This window comes from Nelumbo lutea, chromosome 1, assembly GCF_056320005.1.
Source record: "Nelumbo lutea isolate HS-2025 chromosome 1, American lotus-T2T, whole genome shotgun sequence".
Lineage (NCBI taxonomy): Eukaryota > Viridiplantae > Streptophyta > Magnoliopsida > Proteales > Nelumbonaceae > Nelumbo > Nelumbo lutea.
In genome coordinates, this window is record NC_142684.1 from 199,459,273 (window position 1) to 199,472,070 (window position 12,798).

Below are 12,798 nucleotides of genomic sequence, written 5' to 3' on the forward strand. Positions count from 1 at the left end.
TTCCAAACAAGATATCAACAAAAACAATCATAAGCCAAGCAAAGAGAGGCACACACGATATTTAACGTGGAAAACCCCTCCAATGTGAAGGGTAAAAACCATGGGGCCAAGTAGACCCAACCAAAAATCTCCACTAATAACTTGAGGTAACAATTACAGCAATTCAAACACCACAATATGCTCACAAACTTAGAGCAAATACAGATTCTCAAACATACAAATGAGAATACCAAAAGCGGTGAAAAAAACAGTCAGAAAAACTCACAAACGCGGCTATTGTTCAGGCCACAACATGGAGACCTTCACTACTCCAAATCAGATCTCCACCGTTCCGATCGTAGGTCTGTGAGTTTCGAACAATCCCACCAAATTTCAGCCAAATCGAACCACAAATGACCCTTGATCAGAATAATTGATGAAGACTGCCGCGAAATGTTTTCTTTTCCCGAACAACTACGAGTTGCTTCTGTTTGACCTCAAATAACCGGCGATTTAGAGCTCCGATCAAAGATCCAATCGTTCAGAATGAAGAAAAATGAGTTATCCACTTATTGTCCAAATTTCTGCTCGATCGGACGGTGGATCGGAAAGTTCCGACCGTTTGATGAACTCTGTGCACTGAGAAATCTGTACAGTATTTCGATTTCTCTCTTTTCCTCTCTCTCTTCAACACGCCGAGCGCAAAAGAAAATCTAACCCTAGTTTTTGTTTTTGTTTTTTTTTTTTTTGAAAAAAAAAACAGTTGGCTGAAGGAGAGTGGGCTATAATATGGGTCAATATCCCATAATGGGCTGGGCCCAACAATTCTCCCCCTCCAGTCCATGAGAGAAGGGAGACACTTCAAAAAAGGCAACTATGCAAATTTAAGGCCGGCTGCTCCGACACACAGTTCAAGCTTCTCTCGAGGCACCACTTTTGTCATCATGTCAGCAGCATTTTTGTCAGTGTGAATCTTTTCAAGTTCAATCAACTTGGAGTTCAAAACATCTCGAATCCAATGATATCTTACATCAATATGCTTCAATCTATTACGAAATGTTGGATTCTTACCAAGATGAATAGCACTCTGACTATCACAATATAAGACATATCTCTTTTGAGTGAAACCAAGTTCATGCACAAACTTTTTCATCCACAGCAACTCCTTACATGCTTTAGTAATAGCGATGAACTCAGCCTCACTCGTAGACAATGCAACACACTTCTACAACCTAGACTGCCAGGCCACAGCTCCCCCTGCAAAGGTAATCAAATAACCAGAAGTAGACTTTCTAGAATCAACATCCCCAACCATGTCTGAATCTATAAAACTACAAAGAATAGGTTTCCCAATTCCAAAACAGAATTTTAAACTAGAAGTACCCTGGAGATATCTCAATATCCACTTCACAGCAGTCCAATGTTCTCTACCTGGATTTGATAGAAAACGACTAATAACACCAACTGCATGAGCTATATCAGGCCTTGTGCAAACCATTGCATACATTAAACTTCCTACTGCAGATGCATAAGGAATACGTTGCATTTCTCCTTTTTCTTTATCATTAGAAGGAGCTTGTCTAGTACTAAGCTTAAAGTGTAAAGCAAAATGTGTACTTACCACTTTAGCCTTATCCATATGAAACCGCTGAAGTATTTTCTCAATATACTTCTCTTGAGATAACCACAACTTCTTGGCCTTTCTGTCACGAGTAATCTGCATGCCAAGTATATGTCTTGCTGGTCCCAAGTCTTTCATTGCAAAAGACTTACTAAGCTCATTTTTCAACCTGTCAATTCTAGAACAGTTATGACCAACAATCAACATGTCATCGACATAGAGCAATAAAATGATGAAGTCATTATCAGAAAACTTCTGCACAAAAACACAATGGTCTGAGGTTGTCTTCTTGAATCCCTACTGGATTATAACAAACTCAAACTTCTTGTACCATTGTCTCGGGGCTTGTTTCAACCCATATAGAATTTTCTTCAATCTGCAGACATAGTCTTCTTTACCCTTCACCACGAAACCTTCTGGTTGTTCCATGTAAATTTCCTCCTCCAAATCATCGTGAAGGAAATCAGTTTTTACATCCATCTACTCAACCTCTAAATCAAGACTGGCTGCCAAACCAAGAACAACTCGGATAGAAGACATTTTGACAACAGGCGAGAAAATCTCATCAAAGTCAATTCCCTTTTTCTGACGATAGCCTTTGACAACTAATCTAGCTTTGTATCATGGATTAGAAGTATTCTCCTCAGTCTTTAACCTGTAAACCCATCGATTTTGCAAAGCTTTTCTGTCCTTATGCAACTTGACCAGCTCAAAAGTATGGTTGTCAACCAAAGATTTCATCTCATCATTCATAGCGGCAACCCATTCTTTCTTGTGCTCAGACTCCATAGCCTCTTTGTAGCAATTAGATTCTCCCCCATCAGTGAAAAGCACATATTCATTAGATGAATAGCGAGTAGATGGAATATGCTGTCTAGAAGACCTTCTAAGTAGGGCAACAGGTTCACCAATAGCACCACTGGTAGAAGCATCAATATCATCAGCAACATCATCATCATTATCTTCAACCAAATCATCATGAATATGATTCTGGCCATCATCATGATTACCAAACTCAGCTACACTGGGTGTATGTGTCTCAGGAACTGGATTAAGATCAACCAATCCATCAGTACTTGAAGACTCTGATTTCTCTACCTTGTCAATATCCTCAATGGTCTGATCCTCCATAAAAATAACATCATGAGTTCTTACAAGCTTCTTTTCAATTGGATCGTACAATCTATAGCCAAATTCACCGTGACCATAGCCAATGAAGATACATTGTCTTGTCTTGACATCTAACTTGGACCTTTCATCTTTTGGCACATGCACAAATGCTTTACAGCCAAAGACACGTAAGTGGTCATAGGATACATCTTTTCCGTACCACACCCTGTCATGAACATCAGCTTGCAAAGCAACAACAGGAGATAAATTAATAACATGTGCAGCAGTATATAAAGCCTCACCCCAAAAAGATCCAAGCAACTTTGCTTCTGAAAGCAAACATCTAACTCTCTCCATCAACGTCCTGTTCATCCTCTCTGCCAGACCATTAAGCTGAGGAGTCTTAGGGGGCGTCTTCTGGTGTCTAATGCCCTGCTGCCTACAGTACTCATCAAATGGTCCACAATATTCACCACCATTATCAGTGTGAATACATTTCAGTTTTTTCCCTGTTTCCCTCTCAACAGAAGCCTAAAACTGCTTAAAGACACCAAGTACCCGGTCTTTACTCTTCAAGACATAAACCCAAAGTTTCCTTGAATGATCACAAATAAAAGTAACAAAATAAAATGCACCACCAAATGTTTTTGTCTTCATCGGACCACAGAGATCTAAATGCACCAACTCAAGCAACTCTGATTTCCTAGAGGGAGGATGGCTCTTGAAAGAAACTCTATTTTGTTTCCCAGCCAAGCAATGAGCACACTTTTCTAACCTTGCACCTTTCAAACCTGAAAGTAGATTCTTCCTCGCCAAACAATCAAGTCCCTTCTCACTGAGGTGGCTTAGTCTTTTGTGCCATAACACTGATGAGTTATCACACTCAACTGCATCCACACCATCAATGGGAACTGAAGTCTTGGTCCAGTACACCAGAACACTTCTTTCCACGTGCCACAACCAAAGAACCTTTCGAGAGTTTCCATTGTCCATTACCAAAGGTACTAACATAACCATCATCATCAAGAACACTGGTAGAAATCAGATGCAAATGAATGTCTGGTGCATGTCTGACACTTTTCAAAATCAATTAAGTATCATTACTTGCTTTTAGACAAATAGTGCCAATGCCAATCACCTTTGACAAACCATTATTACTCATCTTTAAAACCCCATAATCACCTAGAGTATAAGATGTGAAAAAATCCTTTATCGATGTAACATGAAAACATACACCACTGTCAACAACCCAACTTGTCTCATCACAAGCAATATTAATCAAATTCTCATCACAGACAATTACAAGATCACCTATAGTGGTGGTGGCAACACAATCATCATTGTCATTATCTTTATTTTGTTGCTTACCTTTGTTACCTTTATTGTTTTTCTTCAGCTGAAAACAAAATCTTTTGATATGTCCCTTTTTACCACAATAGTTGCATTCAAGGTTTTTGTACTTAGACCTTGATTTGCTTCTAGCCTTACTTTTACCTCTATTGCCTTGTCCTCGGTCTCTATCATTGCTTCTCCCCCTGTTTTCAGTAATCAAAACCTCTGATTGAGAAGAGGATGCTTGCTGAGTTCGTCGTCTGACTTCTTCATTCAAAACAGCAGCTTTTACATATTCCAAGGTCACTACACCACCAGGAGCAGAACTGGACAAAGTCACATGCAAATTTTCCCAAGAGTCAGGTAGAGTATTAAGCAACCAAAGTCCCAAAATTTCACCTTCAAATTTTATACCCATGTCGGACAATTGATCAAAGCACCCGTGAAATTCACTTATGTGATCAGAAATAGGAGTACATTCCTTGTACCTCAAATTCATAGCCTGTTTCAACAGAAATAATTTATTGTTCCCAGATTTAGAGGCATACAAAGTCTCAAGCTTATCCCACAAGGTTCTGGCATGCGAATCATTAGCAATATGATTCAAAACATTATCATCTATCCATCGTCGAATAAAGCCACAAACCATCTCATGCTCAAAAACTCATTCTTCATCAGATTTATTTTCAGGTTTTTGAATAGAAAAAACTGGTAAATGTAGCTTTTTCACAAATAGTAGATCCTTCATTTTTTTCTCTCCACTTGTGGTAATTGGTGCCATTCAAACTAATCATTCTACCATAATTAGGCTCCATCATGCAATCAAACAAATCCATAAACAAATAACTTGGCTCTGATACCACTTTGTTGGGAAGAAACTAAGTTTCTCCACAAACTATTTCTCTCCCAAAAATAAAAACTTGTAGATATTCAGCTATCACAATTCCAAACAAGATATCAACAAAAATAATTATAAGCCAAGCAAAGAGAGGCACACACGATATTTAACGTGGAAAATCCCTCCAAAGTGAAGGGTAAAAACCATGGGACCAAGGAGACCCAACCAAAAATCTCCACTAATAACTTGAGGTAACAATTACAGCAATTCAAACACCACAATATGCTCACAAACTTAGAGCAAATACAGATTATCAAACATACAAACGAGAATACCAAAAGCGGTGAAAAAAACAGTCAGAAAAACTCACAAATGTGGCTACTGTTCAGGCCACAACATGGAGACCTTCACTACTCCAAATCAGATCTCCACCGTTCCGATCGTAGGTCTATGAATTTCGAACAATCCCACCAAATTTCAGCCAAATCGAACCACAAATTACCCTTGATCAGAATAATTGATGAAGACTGCCGCGAAATGTTTTCTTTTCCCGAACAACTACAAGTTGATTCTGTTCGACCTCAAATAACCGGCGATTTAGAGCTCTGATCAAAGATCCGACCGTTCAGAATGAAGAAAAATGAGTTAGCCACTTACTGTCCAAATTTCTGCTCGATCGGACGGTGGATCGGAAAGTTCCGACCGTTTGATGAACTCTGCGCATTCCTCTCTCTCTTCAATACGCCGCGCGCAAAAGAAAATCTAACCCTAGTTTTTGTTTTTGTTTTTTTTTTTTTTGAAAAAAAAAACAGTTGGCTGAAGGAGAATGTGCTATAATATGGGTCAACATCACATAATGGGCTGGGCCCAACAGTAGTAGATCCTTATTGAGGCCATATGATGGGATGCTCTACTATCTAAGATCCAAGTACTTGAGTGATCAATGGAACAAGGAATCTTACCAGCCATATTTGCAACATGAGATGTATTGGTATAATTGTTGGTAAGAATCCTTAGTAGTTGAGTGTATTGCTCATGTAGGAGATTTGCGATTAATGAGTCCGTGAGAGGATCAGATTGTACACAATTTGTTGTGGTCTAGAAATGGCTATTCTTGGGTTTGTTAGATGCTTTGCTTTTTCCCATCCCTCCGGATAGCCATTCAATTCATAGCAACGTTCCTTTGTGTGACATTGCCTTTTGCAATGATTACATTTATATTTTAACTTGAAGTTGCCACAATTACCCGGACGTTGTGCAAAAGTTGGAAAGGCATGCAAAAGCATCAGGGGTCATGTTTCCTTTCTAAGAAAGAACGGCTTGTGTTTCTCTTCTTGTACCAACAAGGTGTAGGCACGGTTGACACTAGGCAGAGGATCAGAAGCAAGAATACCCGATCGGATGTCGTTGAAGGTGTCATTAAGGCCCACTAAGAACTGGTTGAGCCTTTCTCTTTCATGATCTGCAATCATCTCCTTAGACGCGTTGCAGGTGCAGGCAGGTATTGGTGTGAGAGTTTCAAGTTCGTCCCAGAGTCCTTTCAACTTCGTAAAGTAAGCAGCTATTGTATCTTCTTCTTGGTGCAAGAATGAGAGATTTATTTTGAGTTCGTAGATTTGTGGAGCATTGCTGTGTGCGAATCATTCTTGAAGATTGGACCAAATTTCCCTTCCGAGCTCAGTGTATGCAACACTCTGATGCAACTCACGGGAAAGAGAGTTAAAAGATCCAAGAAATGACCATGGAGTTGCACTTGGACCATGATCTTTCCTCTGTCGAACCAAATTCAGGTTTCTAAAGACTGTCGTCAAGGAAACCATACTTATTCTTTGCCTTCAAAGCGTTCCTCATGGCTCGCTGCCATGTTGCATAGTATCTCCTATCAGAGGACAAGAGACCAGAATCGCCCCTGGATTGTCCAAGGGATGTAAGTAGCATGGTGAGATTGGATCCAGATGATCACTCATATTTTGAACAAGATTGACTGAAGTTGTAGAATTCGTCGGAGTATAAAGCCGGAACACAGATAGGGGCAGCGGAGGCAGAGTCGATTGTTACCGCTCTGATACCATGACAAAGACAAAGGGACAAACCGAAGAAGAAAGCCAGAAAATTGTCTTTCTATTCATGTTTGGTATACATGATCGGTGAAAAGCCACTTGGAAATTTGTCTTCCACGTGGACAAGATTAGTTATAGTAGATTCTTTCTTGCTAACAAAAACTAAGCAGCCAAAACAACTTTCTAAAATATATAGCATTTCTTCTAATAATTCGATAAACTCATAATAGCAAAATGACACAAGGACTTTGGACTGAACAAATACAAGAAAATAAAGGACATATGGCATCACCATTCAGTTAATCAAAATCCAAGTACACAAAAGAAAGGCACACAAACAGGGAAGACATTCTCAAATACGATGATTCAAGTTTTACGTCCTAATTCTTAGTCTCAGATGCTCTTTATTTGCACTGGTTTAAACTTTAAATGCATGGGAGTGCAAAAAGTTTGTAAATTATAATTTATCTTTGCTTAAGACGTGACTTTATCTTATTTGTTTGTAAGACGTAAAATGCAATGGTCCCCATTTTATATGAAAGACAACAAAAGTAGGATGAAGGTTATTTGTTTTAGAGTGAGACAAGAGGTAAAAATACTAATGAGTGCAAAAGAGGCAAAAGTACAAATTATATGTTTGATAGGAATGCAAATCATATTACAAACAAATGGACGCAAATACTAAACTAGATATGAAACTACTTTTATGCGGTTTAGATTTACACTACAAACAAATGGAAACTAACAAGTAACGAAAAAAGCAAAAAAAAAAAAAAGGGTGAAGGAATTGGGCCAACCTGAACCTTGGATTAAGGGTGAGGGTTGAGTTCGACCTAACCTAACCTGTCGAACTTGCACCAACGGGGTGGAGGGATGCTTCCCAATCTTGATAAAGGATTGAAGGAGGGATTAGCAAATGCACCATTGTCTCCAAAATATAACCCTTATGTTCTTTCATAGCCCAACCTAGAAATGTAGAGTCTGGATCTCCTACCCGTTCTTCCCTATAGAGCTTCTTGTACACCAAATCAGAGGGTGCCATGTCAGTACCCTCTCATGCTTAAATTTCACATGTGGGAGTGGGAGTAACAAATGTTTCAAACATTCTCCCGTATTATTTTTAATATATTAAAAATCTAAAATAAATAAAAAATAGTGGTTAGGGTTTCTTCTTCCTATTTCGTTCAAATGAAAAACAAGGGTTTATAGAGCTGAATATCACTAAGCAAAAAAAAAAAAAAACGAATATCATTAATAAAAAACAAGGGTTTACAAAGCTGAATATCACTAAGCAGAAAAAACCGGTTGGTGTTTGGTTTACTTAACAACATTGAGTGAGATGTGAGAGAGAATTGTCTCAGCCATGCATTTGATTATCTTAACCCTTAAAGCAATGGAAATCCAGGAAAAAAAAACAATTGAAACAAATAGCTATAGCTTATTTGAGTTTCAAATCTTGAATTTCAAATCGTTGGCTGTTGAATGATTCTCTACAAGGGCGAATCTGTAGGAGATCCAGTGATTCTAGTTGAAGTTTGGTTGATAGTTGATATTTAACAGCAAAGTGAAAGATATGGGATAGAGTTATCTCAGCCAGGCGTTCGATTCTCTGAACCCTTTATTCCTATTTTTCTTTTAGTGTTATTCAGTTCATTCGTTGGAGAATGATTTGAACGAAATAGAAAGAAGTCCTTTTAACCCCTTTTTTTAATTTATTTTAGAATTTTAATGTATTAAAAGAAGCTCTACGGGGACAAATGTGCAGGAGATCTGGACTCATAAATGTATAGGCTTGGTCTTTGATTTTGTGTACAAGTTCAGTGGTGGGTGTCGAATCCAACAAAAATAAAAACCCTGCTCAAAATAAATACTTTTGTATATAGCGATGAGCAAGGTCGTATCCATAGGGATTGGGTCGATTTATTTTCAAGAATAAAAATGGGGAATTGTTGTGAAAAGGAATTCAAAGAAAATGAAGATTAAATCAATAGGAGGCAACTTCTAGTTAAAGGAATAAGTTCAGCTTTGATTCATGCAATTGATCATTGATGCGAAGATAAATTCATATATTTATGAGTAAATTGATTATAGCTATTAACAAGCTCTAATAACCAATCTCTCCTTGATTTCTCGATAACCAAAACAAGCTCTTTGATTACTTCTCTTATTAATAGACAACCCTAAACAAGCTCTTAGGATTTAATCTACCAATAGCATTAAGAATTAGAGAGACCCAATTCTAATCAACAAACACGCAAAGTTCGGTTCATTTAAATTAGATTATATATTTTCATAACATAAATTGAAAACTTGTCCATAATCAATTTTTGTTATTTACCACAAATATTAAACCTAACAAACATATACGAATTTGATGATCTAATTGGCAATAAACTATTTCATTAATTGAGCAACGGATCCTTTTTACTCAATCAATAAAAATGATCATCTCAGGAAATTATATAAATACTCAACCAGAAAATATATAAATACTCAAGAAATAATGAATTGATAAAATCAATTAGATCTCACAATTGATTTTATCGCTCTTCAACCAGAAAATAGGAGTTTAGTCGCTCTTCATGAAGAGAACGCAGTCCCAAGACAAAAAGAATGTATTCTGCCTCCAAGATGTCGTTCTTTCTATTCTATCCCCCTAATATAGCCCTAGAGAGGTTGTTTTTTACATCTCTTAAGAGTTCTTCCTCAAATAGAAGTCTATCCTCATTAAGAGATAACGATCACCCCAAATCTAATTTATTCTCATCCCTAAATAGGAATAAGAATTCTAATTAAAATGGGGCTCTTTTCAGAAATACAGTATGAAATAAACTCTAATAATTTCCCTTTTCAAGATGTAATTCACGCCTCCAATTTAGCTGAATTCCACTAGGTGTGGGATTGATAGAGTGTGCCCACGTCTTGCATGCTCAAGTCTCCTGCTGAAATCGTGCTAATCTCCTTCCCAAGGGTTGGAATTTCACCAGTTGATGCTAGAATTGTGCTTCAAGCTCCTTTTAGCTCAATTTTCCAATTTGCACTTTTCTAAAATAAAACACAATTAAATCTATCAATTAAGTGCAATTTGCCAATAAAATAAGAAGTAAAAATATAAATAATATGGAAATTATGCACTCTATCATTCAGCCTGGGCCTAGGCCCAATACTTTAGCCCCAGTATATCATAAATTATGATGAAATCCATTAATTTCAACTGTAATAACTCCCAGACTTGACCAAGGCGATGAATTTGTGATTAGTGACCATTGACCACCTAACAACGAAGCCCCATCTCAAGCACATTGCATGATTGAACAAAGTGCTCTTAGCAAAATTTGACAAAATGTGCTTAATATTGCAGGAGTAATTCAGGCACATCCCATCTTTTTACAAAGGATAGAGTTGTCAACAAGTTGGTTCTACGTATCGGTTCAGGTTATGTGATTGTGTCCTCATTAATAATTGGATCAATTTTGAAAATATTTTTTGATCAATTAATAAAAATTGTTCTGAATAATTCATGCCCAAACCAATTATTTTGTTAATAACATATAAAGGTTTCCTAGATCTTTTGTAATTTTATTATATTTTATGTGTAAAAGTGTAAATTTGATAAACAATATATAAGATCGCTTTGATTAAAAACACTTGATTTATTAACATATAGATAATTTATTATTTTAGTGTCCTTTTTATTAAGATCATATTATTAAAAGCCAAGTCTTAAGTTGTTATTTATTTAAAGTTGATGAAGGGTGATTTGGCATGACCTGATGGGAAGGGGACACGTAAGCGCGATCTGATTGAAGGATGACAGCTCAGCCGGGCAAGCCCAGTTCGCAACATGCACTGTTCGGGTACCCAGTCACCTCGGCTCCAAACCTGCCTCGGCCTAGAGGCACCTCGGGTATCCAGTCCAGCTCGGGACTGAAGAATCGAAGTTTCAGCTCGGAGCTAACAGGTTGAAGCGTCATATAACCAACTCCGAAGGCCTTCCCAACTGATCCCGAATCTCCTGAGGTCACAATAAGAACCTATCCCAATTCCGCCTGAATCAGAGTTGGACGAAAAGCCTCATCCACGTACCACCCTCCTCCAAAAGCGGAACCAACTTATCTCTACAACCCGGGGAACCTGGAGCTCTTTCGTGAGGCACACGACTACTCCAGTATATAAAGATTCAAAATCTCAAGGCAAAGGTATGCGTGACTACTCTACTCACTAGCACTCAAGCTCTCAAGCATTCAGCTTGCATTTACGACATACTTACTAACTTAAGCATCGGAGCGACCTCGTCGGGTTAGCTACCCTGGGTTTTTTGATGGACTGTTTTGCAGATTGATCCAGCTCACCGTCCACCTAGAGTATGGATCACCCTCCAACTAGGAGTAGTCAGATCGTGCACCATCAATTGGCACCGTACGTGGGAATTCGATCGAAAGGCCATTCCTATCTCTTTGCAGCTTCAAGCTCAACTTCAACTTCAATGGAATCCTCCAGCCACACCGGGAAAAGCGTTGAGATGAACACCACCGGGGAGCAAGCCCAACAACCAACCTTACCCTAAGCTCCTACGGTGTGCATCGCTGACTGCACCACCGAGCACCACATAGGTGAGCACCCCACTTCCCCCAGTGGCAGGTGCAACTTTCTCTGAGCCCTCCGTGGTTCCTCCCAGAGTGGGGCATTCACTTTAAGGAGTGTTAAGGAGTTGCTCGAGGTAGAGCAGAAAGACAGGGTTGAACCCAAGGCAGACACAAGCCTTGGAACCGGACAGTAGAAGAAGGAACAACCTGAAGCCACAACAAGGGATACACCAACAACCACAAGTCCCATTTCCTAACAGGCTGAAGCAACAAAAGATGGAGAATGAACTATTGGCAAACAAAAGGAAACTGGGAGATGTTGCCACAGTTGCATTAAATGAAGAATGTTTGGCAATCCTTTTGAACAAGCTGCCTCAGAAGCTTAAAGATCCAAGGAGTTTCACTATCCCTTGTACCATAGGTAGTTTAAAATTTGAAAAAGCTTTATGTGATTTGGGAGCTAGCATCAATTTAATGCCATATTCAATTTTCAAGAAATTGGGATTGGAAGAGCCCCAACCCACTAGAGTGGCATTACAATTGGCTGATAGATCCATCAAGCATCCTAGGGGGATTATAGAAGATGTGTTGGTCAAAGTTGACAAATTCATTTTTCCAGTTGATTTCATTGTATTAGACATGCAAGAAAATGTGGACGTCCCGCTTATCTTAGGGAGACCTTTCCTAGCTACCGGGAAAGCAATGATTGATGTCCAACAAGGACAACTCAGCCTTCGGATACAAGATGAGGAAATAATTTTTAAAATGTCTGATGCCATGAAACATGCACCCTTTAGTGATGATTCTTGCTACATGATTGATGCCATTGATGTTACAATTGATGAATGCTTCCAGGTAAGTAGAATGGATGTTCCTCTTGAACTCTGCCTCCGGTAGGGAGAACTTGAAAAGGGCAAAAATGAAGAAATAAACCTCATGATATAATATCTGAATGATAAGCCTCAATTCAAGGGGAAGGGGTTTCTCAAATTAGAAAACTTAGGCAAAATGCCTGGGTCATCAGGTAAGCCATCACCTCAAGAACCCCCCACCCTTGAATTGAAGCAATTACCTCCCCATTTGGAGTATGCTTTCATTGAGGAACCATCAGCTCTCCCTGTAATAATTTTCGCATCCTTGAACTCATTACAAAAAGAAAAATTGTTAAGAGTGCTATGGGAACACAAAAATGCTATAGCTTGGAAGGTAGAGGATATCAAGGGCATTAACCCATCAATCTACACTAATAGAATTTTGATGGAAAAAGACAAC